Source organism: Suncus etruscus, chromosome 13, assembly GCF_024139225.1.
Source record: "Suncus etruscus isolate mSunEtr1 chromosome 13, mSunEtr1.pri.cur, whole genome shotgun sequence".
In the NCBI taxonomy this organism is placed as follows: domain Eukaryota; kingdom Metazoa; phylum Chordata; class Mammalia; order Eulipotyphla; family Soricidae; genus Suncus; species Suncus etruscus.
In genome coordinates, this window is record NC_064860.1 from 15,467,934 (window position 1) to 15,481,958 (window position 14,025).

Here is a 14,025-nt window from a genome sequence, read left to right on the forward strand (position 1 = left end):
GGGGTGAATGGAAAATGTCCTTTCTTCTGAGGCCTTGCCAGCTCATTATGTCAATGTTCAGGGTGTAAGGTCCCTGTATTCTGTATTCCAATCTCTATTAGATAGGATCTTATTTGTATGTATAGTATTTTCTCATTTTAATGTGCCTATGCAAAAAAGGAGCAATGCCACGGGGCGTTATTGGTGCATCTGGGGGATATAAGAACAAGTCCAATAATCCCCATGACATGGTTCAATCATAAGCATTAAACTGGGGGACTCTTTCATCACAATTCCTTGTTGAAAAGCTCATAAAGAGAAGATAAAAAGTGGTTAGAATTGTCATTGTATAAGAGAATATTTAGTAAGACTTATAGTTGTCAGGGAAAAACAAAATATTCTAAAGACATACGTGTCCATTTTATGTCTTTTGAAACAGTTCAGGGTTGTTACACACAATGCACGGCTTAGGTCTGTGATTAGGATTGTGCAATACTGAAGTTAAAAAGAGTAATGTGGATTAGTGATGTTTGGGTGAGAGAGTTAAGGAGTAAAAATGAACTTTGAAGGGGTGTGGAAAAGGGCAGAATACAAAATGGACATTCTGGATACGCAAAACATAACATAAAGATAAGGAATACTCTTAACACAAGCAGTGCGCCCCGTGCGGTTTTTCCATATCTTTATGCCCTTCTTAGCTCTTTGTGCTCCTAAAATGAAAGAAGCTGTGGATTGAAAATAGATAAACTATTAATGTTGTAACAGAAAAAGTCTGGAGGCCTAAAAAAACCACGTATAGAAACCAATGAGTCAATTTTAGAAGTAGTTACTAAAATGTGGGGACAGGTGCACAGGATATTTCATAGAAGGATAGGCATTTGCAGGAGCCAGAGAGGTAATACAAAGGTTAAGGTGCTTGCCTTACATGTAGTTGACCCAGGTTCCATCCTCAGATTGATGGTCCACTGAGCACTCTCAGGTATGAGCCCTGAGCATAAAACGAGGAATAAGCCCTGAACACAGCCAGTGTGGCTCAAAAACAAAAACAAAAAAAGAAACTCTTTGTATAGGAGTTTGACAAGGACAGCTTGTTAAGAATAGATGATCCATATAAAAGTTTGAACTGCCATTTTATGGTGATATATTAGGATCATATAAACAGGGATCCTCACCCATGATCTCTTTCAGGCCTTCCAGTTAGTCTGGAATCTTAGAGAATGGAGGTTGGTGTTTGAAAGGCACCCTGGTTACAAATCCCAGGCTGTTTGAAAGGCCCCCATTGTATTTCAAGTCTTCTGAGCAGAGATATACTCTACAAACCCAGATATTCTGAATGCTATGATTCCATGACACATAACCAGTGATGGTTCCATGCCATGGTTCCCAAAGTTACAGAAAATGACAAGGGTTCTCTTTTGTGCTCAGGGATAAAGTAGGTCTTGGTTTCCAAGAACGTGTTCTGCAAGTCGAACGAGCAGAAAGGTGGTGGTGGTGGTGGTGCTTAGGAAGTGCCAGATTGGCACAGTTAGGTAAGCACTTTACCCTTTGTACTAGTCTCTGGCACAAGCTATTACTACTAAGTGCCCTTTCCTTAAAGATACAGCCAGCTGCACAGATATATTGAGTGAGACAGCATAAACTCGTGGGCTAGTCATTACAAGTAGGTTCTAGGCCTTCTCTGGTGGCTGCAAATGATTGTTGCTGTGGCCTATAATAAGTGACCATGATGGGATATGGGCTCTGGTGTGATATGGCCCATGCACTCTTGGTTGTCCCCGTGTCATCCATGCTGCACTCTGTATCTTTTGGGGGGGGGGCCACACCCATTTGATGCTCAGGGGTTACTCCTGGCTAAGCACTCAGAAATCGCCCCTGGCTTGGGGGGACCATATGGGACACCGGGGGATCGAACCGCCATCCTTCCTTGGCTAGCGCTTGCAAGGTAGACACCTTACCTCTAGCACCACCTCGCCAGCTCCATGCACTATGTATCTTGTGTCAGCCTGTACTGCACTGCTTTGTCTCATCCCTCTTGCCCACAGGTTGGTAGTGAGAATTGTGACTAGATCCTACAGCCTTCCAGTATCCTCACACTGGTCCTGATGGACCTGCCCTGGCTGCTGTCCAGGACTGACCTTCCTGCAGCAGCAAAAGCTTCCATGACCACTAGGGCCCCTTTTCTCTGAATGAGGAATGAATGTCATTAATTCATCAGGGAGACTAGGCCACAACAAACGGAGCATCCTTTGTCTGCCACAGAGGGACCCATCCTGCCCTGCAGACTACCAGAAACCTGGTGGAGAGTCCCGAGTTTAATAGCTGTTCTGGGCAAGGAAGGCCTCTCCCAGCTGTTGCACCTCCGACAGGGAAGCCCAGCCTTGGCACTATGTCCAGTCTCACTGGCTTAGAGGAGTTGACACTGGCCTCCTGCCATGGCCTGAAGTAGAGAAACCTGCGATCACTTCGCAGAAATCCTAGAGCACCCTGAGTAGGTGTTTTGAAAACCTCTGTGTTCCTATGGACTGCTACCTGCTGAGATGTGACCAAAAGCCCAAAAACATGATCGGGCCTCTTCATAGGGACCCTGCTTGCTTTTATCATCTTTTAAGTCAATGAGGATCTCAATGAGGCATTTTTCTTTTTTTTTTTTAACATTTGTCCTACACTTGGGAAATAAAGTAGTGGCAAATATCACCATTCATTCATTTTTTTTCCTTTCCAAACCATTTATTATGATCCATTTATATTTATCCTGCTAGGAAAAAATGGAATCAAGCCTTTGCTCTACTTTTGTGCCTTTCCCCTGGGGCACTCACTTCTCTAGTCTTGGTTGCTTCTGGATTTCCCAGACCAGTTGTCTCTTGTTGCCAACTCATCTCTGTCTGTCCCAGTTGCTAATGGTAACACAATCCTGGAAAAATCAAAGCCCGGACATTGATGGTCAAAAGGTCCTGGTGTTAGCTGGAGGATTTTTTTTTTTTTTAAAGCTCTGTTGTCAAGGAAAGTAATAATTACCAAGTCTTCTTTGCAAGAGAGTACATTTTGGGAGCTGGCTAATGTCAGCAGGCAGGGGAGGCTAAGCAATCTTCCTCATCCCTGGTTTGCATAATTTCCAGCATTTCTCAGTTAGTGGCATATGCTTTTTGATTTTCCATTGTGCATCTCGCTCTAATGACTGCTGATTATCTGTAAACAGCTGCATTGATTGATGATGTTTAAAGAGGACGTACAGTAAGTAATTGCAGTTGGCTTGGCTAAGCTGAGCTCAGCTCATTCTTTTGACTTGCTTTTTAGCTGAAGGAGTGTTTACTTCAGAAGGCCAGAGGGAAGTGGGGAACTCCTTGCTTTAGTGCCTGTTTTCTGCACTGTGTCACACCCTCTTGGGATGTGATATGTCATTCCAGGGCCCCTGCCCACTGCTTTGGGATTGTCTGCTTATGGGCCCAGTGCCGCAGAAAGATGGGGACCTACTGACAGGCCAGCCCCACGCCCATCTCCTCTCAGCAGCTTTAGCCCTTAGCATAAGGGGGTCCTATGCTTGGTGGGAAGAAATGGTTAGGGAAGTAATTAAGTGAATGGCTGCCAAGCAGTGAGGATATGTTTGTTTGCTTTTGGGCCACACCTGGTAGTGCTCAGGGTTTACTCCTGGCTCTGTGCTAAGGGACCACTCCTAATGGGGCTAGGATGCTGGGAATTGAACCTGGATTGTCCACATGGTAGGAAAAGATCCTATTTTCTATACTGTCCCTCTGGTCTAAGTAGTGAAGAGTGTTTGGCTGAAAGTAACTGGAATTCTATTGGAGTGGCTTGAGCAGATTATGGTTGATTTTTCTCTAACAAGTCACCTGAACACTGGTGCTCTCTGGCCTTGATATCAGTGGTTGATTATGTCCACACTGACACTTGTGTTGTTTCGGTGGCCTTTTTGCATGTTGGCAGAAGTATTGCTGTGGGAATGATGTGTCAGCCGCATCCGTACCTTTTAATTTAGTCCTATTTATTTCTGTTGTGCCGAGGATTGAAGCCAGGGCTTCACACACGTTTGACAGGCACTCTGTATTGCTGAGCTACATCCCTGGTCCACAGTGATACCCTTAGTCCCTTTTGTTTTGCTGTTTTGAGGTCTTTTTTTTTTTTTCTGTTTTGTAGGGCTTACAGGCTATTGCTGGCTCTGTGCTCTGGAGCTATCCCTAGTGGTTTAGGTACCAATAATTGGTGCTCAAGATTTGAACTTGGGTTATCAAATGTTTTTTTTTTTTTTGGTTTTTTTTTTGGTTTTTGGGTCACACCTGGCAGTGCTCAGGGGTTATTCCTGGCTCCAGGCTCAGAGATTGCTCCTGGCAGGCACAGGGGACCATATGGGGCGCCGGGATTCGAACCGATGACCTCCTGCATGAAAGGCAAACGCCTTACCTCCATGCTATCTCTCCGGCCCCGTTATCAAATGTTTTAACCTGCTTAGCATCTGTTTATCCCCCAAACATTGGTATCTTTTATTAGGAGACCAGATGTCGCTCCTCCCTCAATACCAACAAAATTTCTTTCCTTGACATCTGTCACATGCATACTTATCGTTGAAGGACTGGCTGTTGGTTTCATTGCTGCCTAGAGTTGAGTGGACTCAATGTTATACAAACCAACAACTCCAATAGAATAGACATTTAGTTTTTTTGTGCACACCAAGCCCTATATGGGTCTTCCTGGAGTGTGGAAAGGTTCTGCTACTGCAAGGGCTGATTCAGAGACTCAAGCTTTTAATACTGTCATATTCCTTTGCATCCATTGGCAGGAGAGGAGATGTGGCAGATTGAGGGTCTTGAGTGGGCTGGGATTGGAGGTGGGCAATTGCTACTGCTCACCCTCCATTGGCTGGTGTGGATTCGTATGCAGCAAAGGAGGCAGGCAATGCGGTCCCGCTCCTGTAGGATGAAATGAGTTAGAGGAGCAGCAATCTCTGCCTTGCTGTCTTGGCAAAATCAGGATTTTCTTAGCAAGGAGGCGAGAACAAATATTGAGGGCAACCACAGGCATCTGTCTCAGAAGGAAATTATGTGCTAAGAAGGCTGTAGCCCCAAATAGTCTATATTCCCAGTTCATCTGTTTTAACCCCCACTTCTCTTCCCACCTGTGACAACAGGACTGAAGCCTTCTTTCTGCCAGACCAGGGATAACCCCTTTCTCCTACTTGACCTGGGGCATGGCTCTCATAGATGATGGGAATAAGTTCAAGGGGATCCTTAGCTAGAGGTAACCCCTGGAGAAATGACTCTCAGTCCCACCCTCTGCCCACTTCCCCAGTTGTGAAGACTCTTTAGCCCACAGCCCAGCCCACATCCACATCTGCAGAAGACATTGCAGAAAGACCACTCAAATCCTTTGATAAATATTCCTCACATCCTGTTGTTTGTTCTTAGTAAACCTTGATCTACTAGGTGGCTATGCTTTGTGCCAGAAGGTTCTGTGGCAGTTATTTCTCCATCCCAGCATCCTTCAGGGTTTCCTTCTGCATCCCCATCCTCCTGCTTATTCAGCGCTGAAGAAGGTGTGATGTCAGGGTTAAACCTGGAAGGCACCTGCAGGAGGACCCAGTATTGGGGCAAACAACCAACCCTGGGTGGGTAAGGTTTCCTGGGGGAGGTAAGATGGAGGAGGGTTTGGACTACATCTGGCTGTGCTCAGGGCTTATTTCTGGATCTATGCTCAGGGATCACTCCTGTAGGTATTCGGGGGACCATATAAGATGCTGACCATGGAACTGGGATCTGTAGCATGTGAGACAAATACCTTCCCTCTTCTCTCTGTTATAATTAAGCTTAGCCTAAGCTGGGCAAGAGTTAACTAGTTTTTGAGGCTCCGGACTAGGAGAGTGGGGGTGGCAGTGCCAGGGAGGGCCAAGACTGAGGGCTCTGGGCCACATTAGGGGACCAAGCCACAGATGCCAAGGGGGAGGGACTTGGCTGCTGGTCTCCCAGAGGCCACGTCGAACACCATGCTGTCACCTCTCATGCCCCGTCACTCTGTCTACAACTTTTGTCTGGCCCTTCGCCTCGGCATTACTCAGCCTATAAAAATAGAGGCTGGCACTGAACACCAGCCTGGAGTTGGCAGGGAGAGTCTGAGCTGCCAGTTCACAGCGACTGTGTATGTGCCAGTAAGATCTTAGTAGAGTCTCAAGGATGGAGCTCTGAAGTCGGCTCATTGATGTGTTGTTTTTTTTTTTTCTTTCAAGTCACATCAAGACATTTGGCTTTATGGCTTAGAGGATGCCCAGGGAATGTGTGTTACCCAGCCTGTGAGTACACAGGCAAGCTCTTCTAATGCTGCGTCCTGAATGTAGCTGTGCCTCATTGGACACTACACTGGGTAAAGAGCAGAGGGGACCCTTCTGGTGAGATGTAGCTCCAGGGATGGAGGATGGCTTATTTCCAGGTCTGGGAATCTGAACATAGAAGTGGAAACTACACCCCCCAACCTAGTGGTGTGGTGTCTATTTGTGCTCTCCTAGTGCACAGTAGTGCAAGAAGTTGGGCCTGGGAGATGGTGCCAAGAGCTGGAGTGCGTACAAGAGCCCCAGGCTCTATCTCCAACACTGCAGAGTCCCCCGAGCACTAGTTCCAAGTATGCCTACCACCCCCAAAGGAAAATAATAAAAGAATTGCTACTACCTTAAGGACTTTTCTGGAACAACCTTGCTATCCCTTTCATGCTTAAAAACTTCACATTTTGTTGAAGTGTAAGCTTCAGGAGGCAGAAATTTGGGATTTGTTGGCTCATTCTTTTATTTATTTATTTATTTTTGTTTGGGGGTGCTCAAGTCTTCCTCCTGACTCTGCTTAGGGATAATTTCTGGTGGGATTTGGGGGAACATATGGAGTACCAGGGATCAAATCCACTGTACTACTCCGCTGTACTATCTTTCCAGTACTATTTGCTCATTCTTTTTTTTTTTTTTTTTTTTTTTTTGGGTTTTTTTGTTTTTTTGGGGCCACACCCGGTGACGCTCAGGGGTTACTCCTGGCTATGCGCTCAGAAGTCGCTTCTGTCTTGGGGAACCATATGGGATGCCCGGGGGATTGAACCGTGGTCCTAGGCTAGCACAGGCAGGGCAGGCATCTTACCTCTAGCGCCACTGCGCCGGCCCCATCTCATTCTTGATTCCCTGTAGTGTCCTTGGTCTTGAGGAAGTGCTGTGTGATTGTTGAATGAATCACTGACTCACGTTGCAGGAGAAACCAAGACTCAGAGGGATGAAGGAACTTGCCCCAGGAAGAAAAGGCTCAGCTCTCAGTGCCAAGTCAGTACCATTAGATGAAACTGGGTGTCCTGGGCTTGCTGCCTTGATAGTAGGGTTTGTTCTAGGATTGCAGTGTCAGATGTGTAGACCCTGCTTGGTTTGACACTGACCAAGTGCAGCCAGTTAGCCCTGGGGAAGCTTATTGATTATGTTTCCAGGAGTTCTAAAGCTCCTGAAAGTCAAAGCCCAGAAGGTGGTCTATCTTCTTTCTGTCACTTGGGGGTTGGGAATATAGGCATGAATCAGAGCATAGTACAGCAGGTAGGACATTTGCCTTGCATGAAGCCAATGAGGTTCAATTTCTGGCACTCCTTTGGAGTAAGTTCTGAGCCTGGACTTACTTGCTTGACCGGAAAATAAACAAAAACAAACACCTGCTCTTGCTGTGCACTGCTCCTCATGACAAAACAAAACAAAACAAAAACAAAAAACCCCGGCTGTTTTGCAATACCATCTACCCGTGTAGGAACCTCCTATGACTCCCTAGCTTCTGTGGGAATCTAGTCTGGCACCAGCCCCACTCCACCCTCTTCACAGTTGAGTCATCTGTGACACTACTGTGTGCAGGCCCCACCTTATATCATCCACAATCCTCTCTGAAATGTCTGCCCACTGCAGTGTCCTGCGTCTCTTGCTATTTCCAGAACTTTGGGTCTACAGCAGGAATGCATTTCTGCTGAGGGGGTAGGATAGCTCAAAGTCAATAGATTTTTATCTCTTTGATACTTCAGGTATTAAGTTTTAAAAGCGGGGCAACTTTTCTTCTTTTTATTTTTTTGGGGGGGGGGAAGGGGCACACCCAGCAGTGCTCAGGGGTTACTCCTGGCTCTGCACTCAAAAATTATTCCTGGAAGTTTCGGGGATCATATGGGATGCTGGGGATTGAACCTGGGTCAGCTGTGTGCAAGGCAAGCATCCTACATGCTGTGCTATCGCTCTGGCTCCTTCACTTCTTCCTCCTCTACCTTCTTCTGCTCCTCTTCCATCCCTTCTCCTCCTCCTCCTCCTCTCCCCCTTCTCCTTCTTCTTCCCATATTAGGTAGTGCTAAAGGCTCTAATAAAATAAATTATCTATTTATATTAAACAGATTGCTTTTTCCCTGTTTTGAAAAATGAGACATGTTTACTTAAGACACTTTGGTAAATGCTATAAATGAAAAAAAAGAAGTGTCCTGAAATATTTCTCACTCCCCTCCCCACATTTTTCATTTTAAATTTAGGGCTCTGGGGTGTGTTGGGAATAGAACTCAGGGCCTCTTATAGGCAAAGCCTGTTCCCTACCACCAAGCTTCACCGCCCACTCCACCCATTCCTTTTTTTAAAAATAGCCATAAATCCTCAGTACCGCCAAAACAAATACATAAAAAAAAAACAACATTAAGTTCACAATTCTAAAAATATCCAACAAAACGTCTCACCCCTATTTTAAACCACTTTATTCAATTTTGGACCTTATCTTCTTTTCTCTTTTTTGTTTAAATTTAAATACTGTGATTACAAAGTTGTTGTTCATGATTGAGTTTCATTCTTATTATGTATCCCACCCTTTATCCATTGTCCTTTATCCAATTGTCCCCAGTTTCCTTCCCATCCTCCCCCTGCCTGCCTCCCTGTAGGGCAGGCATTTTGCTCTCTCTCTCTGTCTCTCTCTCTGTCTCTCTCTCTGTCTCTCTCTCTCTCTGTCTCTCTCTCTCTCTCTCCATTTAGACACTGTAATTTGCACTACTGTTAATGAACAGATACCACGCATGTCACTTTATTTTCTTCCAACACCTAGTTATTGACTCAAGTGATCAGTTCTAATTATCATTGTTATAGTGGTCCTTTCTCTACCCTAACTGCACTGCTCCACTATTTGTGGCAAGCTTCCTCCCATGGATGGTCCTCCTGGCCCTCCTCTCTATTATCTCTGGATATGATTACCATGCTCTCTTTTATTTTTCTTATATTCCATAAATGAGTGAGATTATTCTATGTCTGCCCCTCTCCTCTGACTCATTTCACTCAGCATAATTCTCTCCATATCTATCTATTCATAAGCAAGTTTCATGATCCCATTTTTTTCTAATAGCTGCATAGTATTCTATTGGGTAGATATACCACTGTTTCATTAGTCATTCATCTGATCTCAGGCACTGGGTTGTTTCTAGATTCTGGCTATTGTAAATAGTGCTGTGATGAACATAGAAGTGCAGACAGCATTTTTTTAATTGTGGTTTTCTTTTCTTTTTGTTTTGTTTGTTTTTGGTTTTGGTTTTGGTTTTTGGGCCACACCTGGTGATGCTCAGGGGTTACTCCTGGTTATGCACTCAGAAATCGCTCCTAGCTTGGGGGACCATATGGGACATCTGGGAATCGAACTGTAGTCTGTCCTAGGCTAGTGTGGGCAGGGCAGACGTCTTACAGCCTGGGCCACCACTCCAGCCGTTTGTATTGTGTTTTTGTGTTCTTAGGGTATATCTAGAGGTGTGGTATTGCTATATCATATGGGAGCTCAGTTTTTTAAGGAACATCCATATTGTTTTTCAAAAAGGCTAAACCAGTCAACATTCCCACCAGCAGTGAATGAGAGTTCCTTTCTCTCCACATCCCACCAGCACTGATTGTTCTTGTTCTTTTTGATGTGTGCCAGTGTCTGTGGCATGAGATGATACTTCCTTTGCTGTTTTGATTTGCATCTCCTTGATGATTAGTGCTGTGGAGCATTTTTTCATGTGCCTTTGTGGTCCTCTGTATTTCTTCTTTGAGAAAATGTTTGTTAATTTCTTCCCCCCGTTTTTGGATGGGGTAGATGACTTTTTCTTACTAAGTTCTACCAGGGTCTTGTATATCTTAGATATTAACCCTTTATCAGATGGGCATTGGGTGAATAACTTCTCTCATTCTGTGGGTAGTCTTTGCATTACAGTCACTGTTTTCTTTGAAGTGCAGAAGCTTCTTGGTTTAATTGATTTTAAATTTCAGTCCCATTTGTTTATTTTTGCTTTCACTTTCTTGGCCAGTGATGATTCTGTTATTCACTTTATTAAAACATTTCCATTTGATAGAATCCCATGTGTTTATTTATTTATTTATTTATTTTTGCTTTCTTTGCTGCTACCATTGTGTATGGGCTCCTGAGCAACGCCTTGAGTGACCCATGATCACAGAGCTAGGAATAAACTATAAGCATTGGTGGGTATGCCCCACCCCCCCAAAAGAAAGAAACTCAATTTTATGATAATAATACAAGTTAAGTATTTGCTTATTGATCTTTTTGTTGTTGTTGTTTGTTTGTTTTGTGCCACATCTATATTCCTGGTAGTTATACTTGGAAATATACCAAAAAAATAAAAAAAAATGTTGTGGATGGAGAGGACTGGATCATTATTGAGCTATTATTTTTTTCATATGTTGCATAGATTTTAATTTGTTTATCCTTTGCTGAAACCTACATATTCATCAGATTTAGGATCAAATTGCTGTAACAAATAAAACCCCAAACTTCAATGACAACAATAGATTTTTCTTCTGTACAAAAGCAGTCTAGGTTGGTTCTAGGACAATGGTTTCAAGGATGCGGTGAAATAATGGGGTTGATGGTTTGCTCCACACATATTTGGGGATCCCTGCCTTCTGAAACATGTGGTTGACCTTTTTCTTGTGGCTATTTTGTGCATTTTTAACATACATATTTATATTTACTTAATATAGTCTGTATAGCCTTCTTTCCCCACTATTGTTAAGAATGATGGGCACATCACATTGTAACTTACTGATTTAATTTATTATTAGTTCTAATAGTTTAGTGTGTTGTTGCTTACTTTATGAAATTTTTTAAATTTAGTTACCTTGAAAATCACAGTTATTTATGATTGGGTTTCAGGAATATAATATTTCAATAAGCAATCCCTTCATCAGTGTAGTTTCTAGTATTGTCTTTAGGTATAATATGCCTCTAGGCATAATATGCAAATTGATAATTTTATCCTTTTGGTTTGTTTGTTTGTTTTGGGGGGCATACCCAGTGATGCTCAAAGGTTACTCTTAGGCTCTGTACTCAGGAATTACTCCTAGAAGACTCATCAGACCATATGGGATCAAAGGTATTGAACTGGGGTAGGTCATGTGTAGGGCAAGTACCCTACTGTTAAACCATCTCTCCAGTCCAGTTTTGCTTCTTTGATCTGATTTGGGGCTCAGGAATATAGGATGCTAGGGATTGAATAGGGGTTGGCCATATGCAAAGTAAGATGCTGTATTATATCTTTAGCCCCTTCTTTCAAACGCAAAGGAGCCCTCCACCTCCCAAAGTTGTTCCCTTGTTTGGGAATCTGAATGAGGGAACCCTCAGGGATCAGATTTGAAGGTTCACAGAAGTCACCCATGTCACTTAACACCCCTCCCCATACTCAACAAACTGCTGCCTACAGTTAACCACATCATAGGTAGTTGGCTCATTCTGCCCTGCCCTCCTCTACTCCCCCCTCTCCTGCAGCCATGCTGCCAGCCTCCCACTGAACCATCATCAATTTTCTAAAGGCCTTTATAAAAGCATCAATTTCCTGCCTAATGACTCTGACACTGCTGCTGATGACAAGCTTGGGCCTCCTTATGACAGTCCTGGTGGGGGTGGCAGTAAGCAAGGGCTAGTATGCCTCTGACCTCAAATAGCTCCATGAGAATCCTGGGCATGGCATTGCATTGCAGCATCGTCCCTGGCCTAACTCTGCATGTCAGGGTTAACCCAGGGCTCTGCCATTTTAGATCTCAGGAACACAAATAAGAATGTGGGGGCACTACAGTCAAACGTGCGATCGCACTTACCCTTCCAACCAAGGGAAAGAGGGAAAAGAACTGATGTGTTAAACAGCAACCACCCAAAGGCCCAGGAACTGGGGCATGAAATGCTGTGATGTGGGCCCATGGAACATGGGCACCTTGGAGCAGAGTTCCCATGTGTGCCTTTGTCGAGCAGAGTCGTGAATGGGGAAGCAGTCCTGCAAGCTGTGCTTTCAGGGGTACCTGACTGATAATGTGCCTCTTGGCATCTTGAAATTTCTATGACCTTGAAAAATTCAGCTTCTATGCCCCAGCATGTATTGTAATACCACCTGGAATTCCTGTTTTGCAACCTTGCCTCATTAATCCTCTAAGCTTCTTCCTGATATTTTAAGAACCTTTTAATTGACACAGTTTACTTGTGGAATAAAAAGGAGCTGCTTTTTTTAAAAAAAAAAACTGTCTTTGAGGGGGGAGTGCCAACTGCGTGTTCTTTTTCTGGTGAGGGACTTGGAGTTGCTTGTGCCATTCTATAATAAGAATTCCTCTTTTCGAGGGGTGCAGCTATTTCTAAAACTGAAGAAAGAGCAAAGCAGCAAAGTTAGCTGAACACAGACTTTCCCCCCAAATGTCAGGAATAAGAAAACAAAAACAAGATTGACAAGGATGTAAACATGAAGGGCCGGGCTCCCTGAATTCCTTCTTCACCATTTGGTTTTGGCCCTGAGAAACAATCAACAGTCCTGAAAAAGTTATCTTCTGTAGAGCTGGAAATAAAACAAAACGTCAAAGGAGAGACTGGTAGGAACTAGTAGTACATAAATGAGAAAAAAAAATTTAATATGCTACAAGCCCAGAGAGTGAAGGCCCTTTCCAGGTACATGACTGACTCTGGTTTGATCCCCAGCAACCCATATGATCTCCTAAGCCCTAGTGGGAGTCATTCCTGAGTGCAGAGTCAGAAGTAAGACCTGAGATGGCCCGGGGAGATAGCACAGTGGTGTTTGCCTTGCAAGCAGTCAATCCAGGACCAAAGGTGGTTGGTTCGAATCCCGGTGTCCCATATGGTCCCCCGTGCCTGCCAGGAGCTATTTCTGAGCAGACAGCCAGGAGTAACCCCTGAGCAACGCCGGATGTGGCCCAAAAACAAACAAACAAACTAAAGACCTGAGCACTGCCAGGTGTGGTCCCAAACCCCTGCAAAATAAAAATCAGAAACCTAAGGGCTAGGATCATGGCTCAGGGTGGCAGAGCATATGCCTACTGACAAGCCCCTGAGTTCTAGGGTTGCACAAAGTCACACACACACCAGTTTTATTTTGGGAGTTCCCTCGAGTGGTGCTGGGGGTCCATCATGAGGACAAAACCTGGTGGTGCTTGAGAAGCCATGCAAGGCTGGGATTAGCTGTGTGTAGATTAGGCATACCCCCCCCTCCCAATATCTCTCATAAATCCTTCTATACAGTTAAGCTGTGAGAGCATCCAGGTGGTAGAAACTGCCCATTGATCTCTACTCTTCTGTGTGTTGGCTGGTTCCTGGCACATATTGGCTCCAGAAAAAAAAAAATTGGAGTATCGAGGAGAGTTGTACCATACTCATCAATGCTCAGGGGTTATTCCCAGCTCTGGACTCAGGGATCACTCTTGGGGGTCTTGGATGTGGTGCCAGCAATCAAACTGGTATAGGCTGTGTGCAAGGTAAGAGCCTCAGCCCCAAATAGTTCGTTTTGAATCAACAGATTGAATAAATAGCCTCTATCTACTCTAGTAGAAGCCTGGAGGTCCCTGGAATGTGAAGCATTCTATGGAAAGTCTGCAGTCACTTGGGTATTTATCTCACTGCTTTCTGGAGGCTCTGGAACCACCCTTATATTTTTCAACAGATATTTATGCTTTTTATTTTCAGCCAAGGCTCTTTATGATTTTGCCCCCAAACTCAATTTTGAGGTGACATTGAGCAGGGAGCCATGGAAAGGGCCACGTTGACTCAG

At 44.3% G+C, this 14,025-nt stretch overlaps 1 protein-coding gene across 1 annotated transcript in view; it reads left to right on the plus strand.

The window, feature by feature from the left end:
• Nucleotides 1–3,144: 3,144 nt before the first annotated feature.
• PXYLP1 (2-phosphoxylose phosphatase 1) overlaps nt 3,145–14,025 on the plus strand; it is a 42,611-nt gene continuing 31,730 nt past the window's right edge. Inside the window, exon 1 of the mRNA XM_049785339.1 lies at nt 3,145–3,210. The gene's annotated coding sequence lies outside the window, so the exon portion shown is untranslated. The remainder of the gene's footprint in view (nt 3,211–14,025) is intronic.